Source organism: Schistocerca piceifrons, chromosome 1 (assembly GCF_021461385.2).
Source record: "Schistocerca piceifrons isolate TAMUIC-IGC-003096 chromosome 1, iqSchPice1.1, whole genome shotgun sequence".
NCBI lineage: Eukaryota > Metazoa > Arthropoda > Insecta > Orthoptera > Acrididae > Schistocerca > Schistocerca piceifrons.
Window position 1 is genome coordinate 108082642 of NC_060138.1, and position 14623 is coordinate 108097264.

Here is a 14623-nt window from a genome sequence, read left to right on the forward strand (position 1 = left end):
CTTGCTAGTTCGTAGCCATTAACTTCTGATGACTATTCTGTCTCTCGGCTAATGAGAGAGAAAGGCTTCGTACAACTGGGCGATAGCTAGGTTCGCGTACAACTGGGCGGTAGCTTGGTTCTCGTACAACTGGGGTCGAGTCCACTCTCGTATCACGAGACCTGCCTTGGTGGTGGCGCTAGGTCTGCGATCACAGTGGCGACACGCGGGTCCGACATGTACTACATGGACCGCGGCCGATTTAAACTACCACCTAGCAAGTGTGGTGTCTGGCGGTGACACCACAGCTTCCGTACTCGGTCGAATCAAACTCCGGGCTCACACGGCCTACCACCGACTACGGCACGACCACTATTGCAATGACGGCGACTGACAGGGTGACTGCCCTCTCTCGGTAACCAGCGTAACTTCCACCGAGTAACGCGGATGTTCTGACTCTACTTCGAATCGTTCCACGCGCGCCTAAATACGCGACCGCGCCCAGTGGCACTGCGGCAGAGCCCGGGCACGACAAAGAGCCGACACACTAATCGTTCCAGACATAAGTTACGGCTCACCAGTATAATGACTGGGTCTATAAAATACTCGGAATACAATCTGACTGCTACAATGGTGCATCCTGTAGTGTCAAAGTGGTGACCCTTAGGTCGCGTCTCGGATACAAGCCTTATCATACTCGATTTGACGAATAACCGACTGTAGTGTCACTACTTCATAAACAGTGACAGAGCGACGTCAGTACTTGCAACGGGGGCCCCGTTGAACCAAGGTGATTCCGCAGTTTCTTGCCGCTGGTAGGATAAGGAAAAATTTTTCTTCCGGAAAAATTTTGAATTAAGTCGTTGGCGTGCTGCATTGTATTTTCTACTACTCACATAAGAATATTTACAATTTCGATGGTCCTATTTTGGTTCCTAGAAGACAGTATAGAGTTTCCCTTGCCTCTCACTCTTCCTTCATTCGCGACTCCCTTTCTCGTTACCAGGCTTTTTTTATTTTTTCTTGTGGATGGCGATGGGGCAAGAAATGCTATAACATTTAGATACTTGAGTTAGTAACTGAAATAACAGACACTGTTGTAAAAATTGAAACGAGTGTCATCTGCGCCATTAAATATGACTTACATTGTGCACTATTAGATCCAAGTCAGAACAGATTGCTAGTATGCCCTTAGAAGCGAAACAAATGACGCCACCTTCAATTCGGAGGTGACAAATGAAGCAAGCACGAGCAGCTGAAACGTATGTGTGCTCAAAGTGAGCATCTTTGGCAGAAAAATTTCATGTAGGCTGTATAGTTATTCGTGAAATTAAAAACAAAATGACTGCTGTCATGGTCGGACGCGGAGCACATTACAAACATGACATTTTCTGCCGGCCGCTGTGACCTAGCAGTTCTAGGCGCTTCAGTCCGGAACCGCGCTGCTGCGACGGTCGCAGGTTCGAATCCTTCTTCGGGCAGACTCGTTTTGACTTGGCACATAAGTCATGTTATTCAACGACATTTCTCCGGTTTTAAGTACTGAATGTAGCAAGTCAGCTTGATTACCTAGAGAGAGTCTCGTATTTTTCATTGGAAACAAAGATGGTTATTCCACGGTTATGTAACTTCTAATACCCTCTGCCATTTTGTACGTACTTTGTCAATAGACGTAACTTTATTTTCGCCATAATCCAGAGTTGCCGACACGGAGAATAGCACAATCTATTTCCTCATAGCCTTGGTTTTTGGACAAGCGTGTGTATAGATGCCGTGTGATTGCCGCCAAATCATAGAGTGAGGCGAAGTGACGTGTTGAGGACAAACCGTCAGAGTATTAGTTGTCTCATGGACAAAGGACAGTCACAATATTATTTCGTTGGTGGTCAAATGACTAATAGACGACAGTGTCTGCTACATTATCTAATATTGGGTATGTTATGATACATGAGTTCACTACATTACTTTTTTTAATAGTGTTACCTCCCTACGCTGTCACTGTAGATTTCTAATTCTGCAGAAGCATAAAAATGACAATGCCTTCGTGAGAAACCTCGATGTTGGTGGGAGTGTGCTGTGATTCATTGTTGTGAAACCATCACAACTGCAGCATAGGATCTTACATTAGAATATGGTACGTCAAAACCGTCGTCGTTAACATACCTATAATTCGCGCACATGTATGAATATGTTATTGAAAATTTAAGGGGCGTCAAATGAAAGTGAGTCCGATAGAAAAAAATAACTAAATCTTTTGTTACTTCAAAAGTATATGCTGTAACTGTTTATACATTTATGCAATTGTGAGACAAGACGGTCAGTGCCTTCATGGAAAAGTGTTTGTGACATTTTACGGAACGTTCATTGTGCTCAGTATGCATCTCTTCTTCCGAAGAATACACACAGGCTCTCCCACGGGCTTCCAAAGGTTGTTTCGAGCAGGCTGCAGAAGTTTAGTTGGAAACCTGTTACACGTACTCCTTACGTTCCCGATCTCTTCCCATACGACAGCAGTATATTTGGAGCACCGAAGAAAGACATTTGTGGTCGTCTATTTGCTTCAAAGTGGTGCACGCTTGGGTACAACCATGGTTCAAAAGGCAAACATTTTTCCATGAAGGCAGTGATAACATTCTGCCGGGGTGGAATAAATGTATTAACAACTATCGTTGTCTGTGTCAGACGTTGACTTCATAGCGACCTGTTCATGTCAGCGATTACTTTTGAAATAATAAACGGTTTACTTCCCTTTTTCGTCATTCGTCTCGTGTTATTTGACTTCCCATTATCATGACGTCAAATATCTAGGAATCGTACCACATTCATTAGGACCAAAATCCAAAGAAAACCTTTCGTCACCAGAAAAGAACTGAACCCTGCCACAAAGTTAATGCTTTACATGACTAACGTACAGCTAAAAATCTCATACGGTGCGACATCGTGAAGAACAACCTGTGCGTCCAACATTAAAACTTCACAGCGTCTACACAAGCAATACCGAAGATGGTGCTTAGTAACCCACAAACTGGCCCGTAGTACAGACGTCCACGAAGAACTAGGAGAAAATTATGTTGCCCAAGAGATCAGAGAATACGCAAAAAAACTTTTCAACAAAACACGTGAGCAGAAGAAAACGCAGAAAGAGGCATGCCACAGTGCTAGTACAAATACAAACTGCCAAGAGCAGTTATTGCAGACGTAGAGAAGACTCAGTGATAAGACTCGCTGACGACACTGCCAACCTCAGTGAAAGCGAAGAAGAGCTATAGAATCTGTCGAGTGGAATGAACTGTCGAACGAGTACAATATATGAACTGAGAGTAAATCGAAGAAAGACGAAAGTATTGAGAAGTAATAGAAATGAGAACAGTGAGAAACTTATTACTAGAATTGGTGATCCCAAAGTAAACGGAATTATGTCTACGCAAGAAAACATCCCATGACGCATGGAGAAAGGAGGACTTAAAAAGCAGACTAGCACTAGCAAACACGGCGTTTCTGGCCAGGAGAATTCTACTACTATCAATTTGAAGTAGGAATTTCTGAGAACGTACGTTTTGAGCACAGCATTGTATGGCAGTGGAACGTGGACTGTGGGAAAATCGGAATATAATAGAATCGCAGTATTTGAGATGTGAATGTTGCAAATTAGATCGACTGAAGAGGAATGAAGAAGTTTTACTCAGAATCGGCGTGCAGAGGAATGTATGGAAAACACTGACAAGAAGAAAGGAGAAGACGACAGGTCATGTGTTAAGGCATTAGGGGATGACTTGAATGATAGTACAGGCAGCTGTAAAGAGAAAAAACTGTTGAGGAAGGCAGAGATTGAAATTTATCCAGCAAATAATTGGGCACGTATCTGTAAGTCCATCTTTATACGGATGGCTGCGGGATTTCGGTTGTTCAGTACAATCACCTCCAGCTATATAATTTTACAGCTTTTATTTTGTTTTATTTGAACAACCAGTTTCCGTGCTACATTACGCAATCATTAGGCTGACAAGTCATCAAGTAATGGTTGAAGGAGTCACTGTGTTAAAAAGAGATTTACGGAAACCAGTCAGTGAGTGCTGGCCCCTGTGTTAACTGGACGAGAAGTGGGCTTCTACTTATACGTTGGTCAGGGGGCCTGAAGACGGTGCAATGTAGCGCTGAAACTACTTACTAAGATAAACTAACAACAGTAGATTTATGCGGCTCGGAGTATTTTGATTCATCATTTTAACTGAGGCCGTGGGTTGCAATTACTACTCTGAGGCGAAACGGTTGCCACAGGAGAGGATTACTCTGCGGGGCACATCAAACGAGTCAGAAGATTGACGAATAAGGAGAAAAAGAGGAGATTACGGAATGAAATACATTAACAACTCATGAGCAACACCGTTCACGGGTTAGGCCTTAGGCCTGTTCCGAATGGTCACTGCTGCCTGCAAGTGTGGCATGTGATAATCATGTTGCCAGTCTCTTCTGCTGCTATTGCCAGTAGATGAATCGTGATGGTACTGTTGCTTCTTTGTTTAAGCAGCTCATCACTTGGCCTCACGAGAGATTACGTAAGAAATCTGAGGAAGTAGAGCGAACCGAATGCAGGTTGTCTGAACTAGGCGAAGTTGCTGGTGGGGACACGCACGTCCGTCGTATTTCGCTGTAGGTACCTGAAATGCAGTGACCTGCGTCTTTCGGATGATGATGACCCCTCTGCACAGTAGAAGCGCTGGTCATGAATTGGTCAGCTTAGGATCTGGATGAATTGCTGTAACGGGGTACAATGAAGTGAAGTTCAAAATGGTTCAAATGGCTCTGACCACTATGGGACTTAACTTCCGAGGTCATCAGTCCCCTAGAACTTAGAACTACTTAAACCTAACTAACCTAAGGACATCACAAACATCCATGCCCGAGGTAGGATTCGAACCTGCGACCGTAGTCATCACACGGTTCCAGACTGTAGCGCCTAGAACCGCTCGGCCACTCAGGACGGCTGATGTGAAGTCTAACAGAAATAGGTGTTCGAGTAATAGCGCTTTTTTTTTAAGGAATGCCTTTTTAATTCTAATAATTTCCTTTTTGGTGATTTACAAAACACCTTTACACGACTACTTATCATCCATCGGTACCGTATGCAGATTACAACTGCCTTACATTCGCGTATCTCGCCAAAACCGTAACAGATATATGTAACAAACTTTAAATACCGCCACAATTTAACTGGTAGGTCGTATTCTACCGTGATCAGCGGGATCTACGCAAGTTACGAAACCGTTCACCTCCGCCGTCCCTTGCCACAGGGTAGGGAATTTCTTCCTTGTGTTTTGGGGCAATCAGAGCCCTGAGTTTTGTCGTATATGTTTGGCGACGATCATTGGCCGTCTTCTTCCTAGGCTAATGTAATGCCCAGTCACCAGGGATGCTACGCAGGACGCTCTCTTTCTCTCTGTCAGAGACGACTAAGTACTTGGAAGAGCAGTTGAACGCAATGGATAGTTTATTGAACAGGAGATTATAAGATGAATATCAATAAGACAACAGTAATGGAATGTAGTAGACGCAAATCATGCAATACTAAGTATATTACTTCAGGGTGAGACACTGAGTTTGGTCACTTCGACCGCAAAATAACTGATGTTGGTCAGACATTATGTTGTCTTATTGATATTCGTTTTATAAGTCTTATACTCTCCTTTTCAATACACTATACATTTCGTTCAACTGCTGTTCCAATTACTTAGCCGTCTTTGACGGAATTAAAACGTCATCGGCAAACCTCAAAGCTTCTATTCTTTCTCTCTGAATTTTGATTCCGTTTCCACATTTGTCTTTGGTTTCCTTCTCAGTGTGCACATTGCGCAAATTGAATAACATTGTGGACAGGCTCCAACCCTGATGATGTCTGCGCGGCCATCAGCACCCGTTCAAAGTCCCAACTTCTACACAGTCCAATGTTTTTTACACAGTCCAATCTAGCCACTGTCGCGGATGATGATGATGATGACATGATCACAGCACCCAGTCCCCGGGCAGAGAAAGTCCCCAACCCGGACGGGAATCGAACCCGGGACTCCGTGATACAGAGGCGGCAACGCTAGCCACTGGACCACGAGCTGCGGACTGGCTACATTCCTGTTTCACCCCTTTCTCAACTGTGGCTTCCGCTTCACACCCTATTAGTAATATACAGCAAATAACCTTAAGGTCCCTGTGTTTTATCCCTGATACTTTCAAAATTTCTGAGAATGTAGTCAAGTGCTCATTGTCAAACGTTTTCTGTAAACTTACAAATGCTATATACGTAGGTTTGCCTTTCTTCAACCTATCTTCGAGTTTAAGCCGTACAGTCAGTTTTGCCTTGCCTTTCCGACTTTTCTGCAGAACCGAAACCGATCTTCTCCGAGATCAGCCTCTATCAGTTTTCCCATCCTTCTGCAAATAATTCGTGTCAATATTTTGCAGCTGATAATTCGGTAGAATTGTCAGCTATCAGAACCTGCCTTCTTTGGAACTGTCTCTGAAGAATTAGTGTATTCCCCTTGTCTCGAACACCTTGCGTACCAGGTGGAACAATTATGTCAGAACAGTTTCTCCCAAGATTCTCCATAATGCTAAGGAATGTCATCTACTCAGAGGCACTGTTTCCACTTAAGTCTTCCAGTAGTCTGTCCGATTCTTCTCAAAGTATCGTATCTCTCGCCTCATCTTCAGTTACTTCTTTATTTTTTTGCCTAATTTTGTCTTGAAGTTTGTTCCCTTTATATATATCCTCTAAATATTCCTTCCACGGTTCAACTTTCACTTCTTTCCCTCACACTTGGTATAAAAATTATTAGACAACGCAGAAGGGCCTATTCACCATAAAGGAACACACCCCACCAACGAAGAGGGAAAACGGGACGAACAGTATGTGCGGAATTCCTCTCTTAGGAAACCTATCAACTAAACTGTCACCCGGGAAGGACGCATTGCCAAAGACGATAAATCTTCGGACTTGACATTATAAAATTCTACATTGCCGTTGTTCAGGATCGTTTTCCTATCCTTGTATTACTATAATTAGTTACTTCTCCGATTTACGTCGCGTCATTGAGAACCTCCACAGACTCTTGTACATAAACCTTTCCTAATCCGTCTGGAGCGTTTCTCCTTAATACCGGTATAATGCTCGCCGCCACTGAGTAAGAATTGTTAGGTGCTTCCCTTTGCACGTGTTTCTTGTGATAACTGTTTCGTGTAACCGTTAGAAAGATTCAGACGTTGGATTTTCTGTCCCATAAACACCACGATCATTTCCACTGTTTTATTTGTTACCAAATTCCTGCAGCACCATCACAATTACAAAAGCTCGAGTGCAAAAGGGGCACGCTAGTTAACTTATTTTATGTGTTTTGGCTGTGAACAGCGGAGAATCAGAGTGCTGAAATGGATATAGGTTATGTTACCCCGATACATAATTACTTTAAGCCGCAATTTGCATAATCACTCGCTTACCCAGTTTGTAATTAATTGAATTTATAAGTAGCTTTTTCCATCTCTGCTCGCCGGGATCTGTTTGATCTTTTTAATTTATAAAGTAACACAAGCTGCTTTCCCGACTCTTCTCGGAATGCATTCTCTCGGAATTTCAGTAATAAACCACTCCGTGATGCGTAACCTCTCTCTTGCAACGTTGCCAATGGAATTTTTGAGCATCTTCGTCAACACACCGATCCAACGACACGTGACGAAATGCACCGCTCTTTGTTGGAACTTCTCTGTTTATTATAATAACTCAATATGGTACGCGTCCCACAGAAATAAGTAATACTGAAAATCGATGTGACAATTGGCTAAAAGCCACAACTTTCGTGGATGAACTTCATCTTAAGATTTCAGCAGTTAATCTCATCCTAACATTTGCTTTTTTGCGGCCATTAAATTTTAGGTCGTTCCGGACAGTTATTCGTGGATACTTTACGGTAATTAATATTTCCAGTAAATAGTCACCAACGATGTAATCGTATATTACTGGATGTCTTCGCCCTTTTATGTGCAATACGTCACATTTATATATGTTCAGGAGCGACTACCAGGTACTGCACCAGTCATAGATTCACTGTACCCCTTGCGGTATTGACTTCCTTTTATGCAATGTAAAAGTTTGTATCGTCTGTGAACATCCTTACAATTTCTGATGTTATCCACTAGATTATTTGTATGTATTGCGACCGTAATGCTTCCTTTGGGTAACCCTAACATTAGCTTTACATCTGCGGTTCCATTACGGGCGATATGTTTAGTTCCATGTGCAAGGAAGTCCTGAATCCAGTGAAGAATCTGATCCGCTAAAATAATATTGTTTTCGCCAAACGACAGTGCGGAATTGGAAGGAATGCTATCCAAAAGTACCGGACCACGGCACCAAATGAGACGCAGATTTCTACGACGTCTGGATCTGATGGACAAAGACCTCTAAGGATTTAATGATGATGTCTGTAGAGAAGATTTTCATTCTCTAAACCCATCGTATCCCCTAAGCAAAAAACATATTCCACGATTTTCGATTATACTGTTACGTTACGTTGTACAAATGCGAGGGTTGCTCAATAATTAATCCAAACTTTTTCTTTTATCTCTGTCATTTTCGCCTGAAAAAATGCGGAGTTTGTTGTGCAACATCACAGAATGTTCCCCTGCAACTCCTATAGTTCCATGAAGTTCCGATAGATGGCGGCGCTAGATGTGGCCTTCAAAATGGCGTATGTAACGGAGCTGCGTTCAAAGCAGTTTCCTTTGGCAGAAAACCAGAGCATTACAGATATTCATGAGGCGTTACCGGAGTGTCTACGGAAAGCTCTCAGAGAACAAAAGCACGATGATGTGTTGGGCAAGGCCCCTGTCATAATCGCAACAGGCTCACATATAAACTGTCCCGCCCACTGTCACAAGTTCCTATGTCACCCTCCACAACACCAAGCCTCTTTTTATCCCACTGCTGCCGTCCCCCAGGGCTCCATCCTTTAACTTCTCCTCTGTCTCCTGTACACTGGTGATACGCCCAAGCCACCCCCACCTGTCCATCTTCTGCAATATGCTGATGACACCGCCTTCCTGGCTCTCTATCCTACCCTTCAATGGTCCCAATGCTCCCCCTAAACCCACCTTTAACAGTTCACCACTTGGTTTAACCAGTGATTCCTTCTTCTCAACCCCTCCAAAACCCAGGCAATCATCATAGGCCACACCACCCGCTCCTTCTGTCTCCATGACTTCAACCTCACCCTTTATGGTCGTCCCACCCAGCTCGCCCCCTCCCTGCTATACTTTGGCCTCACCCTCGACTGTCACCTCACCTTGACCCGTCACCTCCGACCATCCAGCAGAAAGCTTATTCCCGCCTCCGCCTCCTGAAACTCCTGTCTGGCCGGACATGGGGATTCCATCCTTCCATCATCTTCCAGACCTACAAATACCTCATCTTCCTTCCCCTGTATGGTTCCTGTATGACTTCATCCTCCCTCACTCCCCCACACCCCCTCCTTTGACTCCAACATATCTGCATACTTTACACTGTCTGCAGGCTTGAACCCCCCCCCTCCCAACCCCCTGATTTCCTCCTCCATCTCCACCCCCCACCCATTACCGCACCTCCACGTCTATTATCTCCTTCATGAGGGCAATTTCCAGCACCTCCCCCTCCTGGATGTTGAACTTCACCATGACATCTATCCATCCTTCCAACTGTACCCTGGCCTTGTTCCCTCCCCTCCCCACAGCCCCCCCTTTTCCTCTCCCCTCCTTCTCACACAGCGGATTTTCCTCCTCTGTCCCCTGAGTCCCTGCACTCCCTCCTCAACTGTGTCGCTCCTACATCCTTGCCTCCCCAGCTCTATTCAACACTGCCCTGCCCGTGTGCCCACCTCTACCCCCACTCTCTCCCTACTTCGCTTCTCCATCATCTCCAGGCCCCTGCCAGATCCTGTGTTTCGATCATCATCATCAGTGTGCTATGTCAGTGTTGTGCTTGGTGCTGTTCTCCTGTGTGGCGAGAGCTGTGATTTTAACTGTGTGCTGGACTTGTACATTGTGTTACTCTCTGTGATTGTTCTACACCGTCCATTGATACTTTCATGCTCCGGTCATACTTCACCTTGTGTTCTTTTAATTGTCCCAGAGTGAGGTTTTTTGTGTGTGCTACTTTTTTACGGTTTTCATCTTCTTTTTACAGTCACTTCCTTTTGTTCTTGTTTGCTATTAAAAACAGTCTTGATCACGATTTATTTATCAAGGTGACCGGTTTCGCCCACTACTGTGGTCATCTTCAGACCATTGAGTAGGAACCTCTTTCTGTTGGAGAATCACTAGTATCAGAAGTGATTCTCCAACAGAAAGAGGTTTCTACTCAATGGTCTGAAGATGACCACAGTAGTGGGCGAAACCGGTCACCTTGATAAATAAATCGTGATCAAGACTGTTGTTAATAGCAAATATTTGTAAGACATTGATCACTGCCTTTCCCGTAATGTATTCAAAAGTAATCCTTTTATTCTATTCTCTTCCATAATGTTCCCCCCTTTTTTTATATCTATGTACACCATATTTTCTCCTTTATGTTATTTTCAAATGTCTTCTATTGTATGTTCTATGTCTTTCGGCTGAAGAGCAGCGCGTATGCTATTGCCAGCTCGCCCGATGGGGAATTGAAATACAATAAGGAAAAAAAAAAGATATCACACCTGTGATTCTTCCAGTGTTGGAACATCTGGACACTCTTATTCGAAGTGGTCGACCGACCGCTGTCAAACAGCTCGCTGCTCAACTGGACGTCTTGGTTGTTAGTGCTGACACACTCGTCCACTAGTTGGAGAACTCAGAGGTCTATGCCCACTGGGTTCCTAGCCGCCTAACAGAAGACCACGCGGATCAACGAAAGATCATTTGTTCAGAATTGCTTGCGTTTTAAGTGGCTCATCGTGGCAGTTATGTCGAACATCGTCATAATCGTTGAAACTTGGGATCAAAACTGAATTTCAATGGACTGGCGCCACACGAAAGTGGCATTCTCGGCGGGTACGGTCATGGTGACGACCGTCTGGAGCGCTGAAGATGTTATTTAGTTTGAAGTCCTTCCTAGTGATGAACTATCAACTCTGATGTATATTGTGCTACACTGAGGAAACTGAAGGAACGATTTCACTGTGTTTTGTCACCACAAAATTGCAAACGAGCTTCTCATTCTCGATGATAAAGCAAGGCTTCACACAAATCTGCGCATCCGAGAGAGGTTTACGAAACTTCATTGGACTGTTCTTCCTCATCCACCCACCCCGGATCTCGGCATTTTTCGACTTCCCTCCTTTCGGCTCGCTGAAGGATGGACTCCTGGGGAAGCAGTACGTGGATCATGCGGAGGCTACTGATGCAGCGTTGGCTAGATAGCCGACCAGCAGAATGGTACCATGCGGGCATACAGGCCCTTTCAGTAAGGGATTCGCATTGAACGAAGATTGTGTTGGAAAAAGGGTTTTGTGGGCGAAAGGGTCGAGACTAGTATGGTGTATTAGAAACTTGAATGAAGCCAATCAGCTTTCAAAAAATAAATATGTTGCATAACTTATTGAACGCCCTTCGTAGTTTGTCGTCCAACGCATACACACAATGAATAGGTTTGTGGCTGTCGAAATGGCTCAGACCTATATGGTGACGTGTTGTCGTCCACTCGAAAGAAAGAGATGAAAAAGAAGCAGAGATTTCTTTTACTGTTGAGTTTCCTATGCCAGTGACAAAGTGGTTCTTTTTTGCTTTCGATATTATTAAGTGTTACGTTCAATACTAACAAGGGAACCTCCCCATCGCACCCCTCTCAGATTTAGTTATAAGCTGGCACAGTAGATAGGCCTTATAAACTGAACACAGATCCATCGAGAAATCAGGAAGAAGTTGTGTGGAAGTATGAAAAAAAATAAGCAAAATATACAAACTAAGTACTCCATGCGGAACATAGGCTACATCAAGGATTGTGGTCCAGTGATTAGCGTGAGGAGCTGCGGAATGAGAGGTGCTTGGTCTCAATCTTCCGTCGAGTGAAAAATTTAGTTTCATTATTTTCGCAAAGTTATGATCTGTGCGTCCGTTCATTGACGTCTCTGTTCACTGTTTTAAGTTTTGTGTCTGTGTTTAGCGACCGCACCGTAAAACCGTGCGATTAGTAGTCGAAAGGACGTGCCTCTCCAATGGGAACCGAAAACATTTGATCGGAAGGTCATAGGTCAACCCATTTCTCCACAGGAAAACACGTCTGATATATTATATACGACACTGGTGACGGCATGTGCGTCACGTGACAGGAATATGTTGTCGACTCACCTAACTTGTACACCTGGCGAATGGGTAAAAAGATGCTTCTCCCTTGCCCGATTTAGGTTTGCTTGTGGATGTGATAATCACTCCCAAAAAAGTTATGAAAACATAAGAATTTGTCACATAAACTGCAACAAATGAATGCTACAGTTTCACAGTCGCACGGTTTTCCTTGTGCTCTGTCAAAACATATGTTTTTAACGTTTTCATACAACGTCCCCATACTACGATGCAGTTACCTCGCATCGGACGGACGGACAGATAATAACTGTCTGAAAATAAAAAATTAAACTTTTCAATCGAGGGAAGACTTGAACCAAGGACCTCTCATTCTGCAGCTCCTCACGCTAACCACGGGACCATGGCGCTCCTGAACTCAGATACTCCTTAATGTTGCCTATGTTGCGCATGGACTACTCGGTTCGTATATTTTGCTTCTTTTTTTCACAGTTCCACACAACTTCCTCCTGTTTTCTCGATTCATCTGTGTTCAGTTTTTCAAGGCCTATCCACTGTGCCAACTTATTACTAACTCTGAGGAGGGTGCGATGGGGTGGTTCCCTTGCAAGAACCATTACAAAGTAACGTTTAACGGTCAACTGTACGTCAGTAACGAAAAGACACGTGCTGCATAAATGTAACAAAACGAATCTGACCGATACGGATACGTTTCATCGAGTAACACCTGTTGACTTTGTACAGATTATATTTTTAACAATCTCTATGAACTGCAGAACTTAGCGCATAACGAGTAAAGCTTTTACAGTTTATTTCGGAACGCTCTCGTTCGTTCTTAGCACCGGGGGCGAAAATAACGTTTCCCAGAAGTCCTCGTTAGCAGCGGGCGAAGTCCAACAGTGGACACCAATTAAGCGCTTCCTGCGCCGAGCAACAAATTCGCATCTCGTTCATTAATGGCGGAAATAATCCAATCGTTGCCGCAGCTGTGGCCCAAATATCGGCCGAAACAAAAGCGACGAGGCAGCGGCGTGCGTGGCATGCGGTGCAGTATTACCGAATAATCTGCATATTAGTCTGAATTATGCGGCATCTGCAGCTGCAGCCGCGCGGCCGGGAATTTCTTTGAAGCACTCTTGTTTGATCCGGCCGAGCGCCAGCCTCAGCAACCGACACATGTCATTTCTCCGATAAATTTTCTCTTATGCTCTTGAATTAACAATTTATCGTGTTTTCTTTCAGAAAATTTACCATCTTTTCATGTAGACCCATCGGTATTTGGTTTGTGGCTGGTAAATGTTGAGAACGTTCGTGGACGCGCATGCAGCCGAATACATCAGTCTTTAGTGGTGTAGAACTTTTGCAGAATACGTGGCGCTTAAACGCACAATTAGTAGTAACCTTCTGCATGTTCCAGCTCAGCAGTTCTGATTCCCACCACCAACTACGTCACTTCATGGAACGCTACAGTTATCCTCCGTCTCCTCTCTCCTCACGTTCCGTATAAATGGCGGAAAAAGTGAGAAAGAAACAAGGAAATATTTCCTGTATAATGTAAAAGTCTAATTCTTATTGTTCTGTACAGAAGCATGGGAAAATAGACGTTTTGAACATCAGTAATTATATGCAGAGAAATTCAAGCGAAACAAATGAGACTAAAAATGGTGCAAAAAATTCAAGCATGTAGTTGACAAACTACTCGCATTGGATAGTAAACGCTGTCCAGATTCAGTCTTCGACAATTTAGATACGTTAATTGAGCGTTACATTGAAGACTGTCCGGTGTGCTTTTTAACGTGTTTCAAATTGTTTTATTTCTGCCCCGTGTGCTGCAAGTTTGATATAACTTTTATCTGTTTTGGTTAGTTGCTTAACGTGTGTTGAAGAGAAAGGACGTACTGCTTTTTACCGCGGTATACGATGACAATCAAAATATTGTCGTGGCCAGTTCTGACGAATACGAGATGACACTGTGTGTAATTAAAACTTCCATTGTTTTTGTGAACATCTTTAATATGCGTCATAAACATTCCCCACTTTGGATGTTTAGAAACTCCACCCTAGCCACGTGATTTAACGTGTGATGGATGAAGAAACAGTTCAGTCTATGGCGTCGAGAAACATTTTGTGGGATATTATAGAATTTATGCGACGATGGACTTGTCAATAAATTAAAGGATTCACAGTTAACATTTTTATGCACATTGCATTATGCCAAACACATATGTGAGTTTTCGGGATGTGTCCCCAAAACTGTTAAATAAACACGACATTACGTAAACGTACTTTATTATGCCATGGTACTGGCTGATATTAATTGATATTTGATTTAAATGATCAGCAATGTCTCATC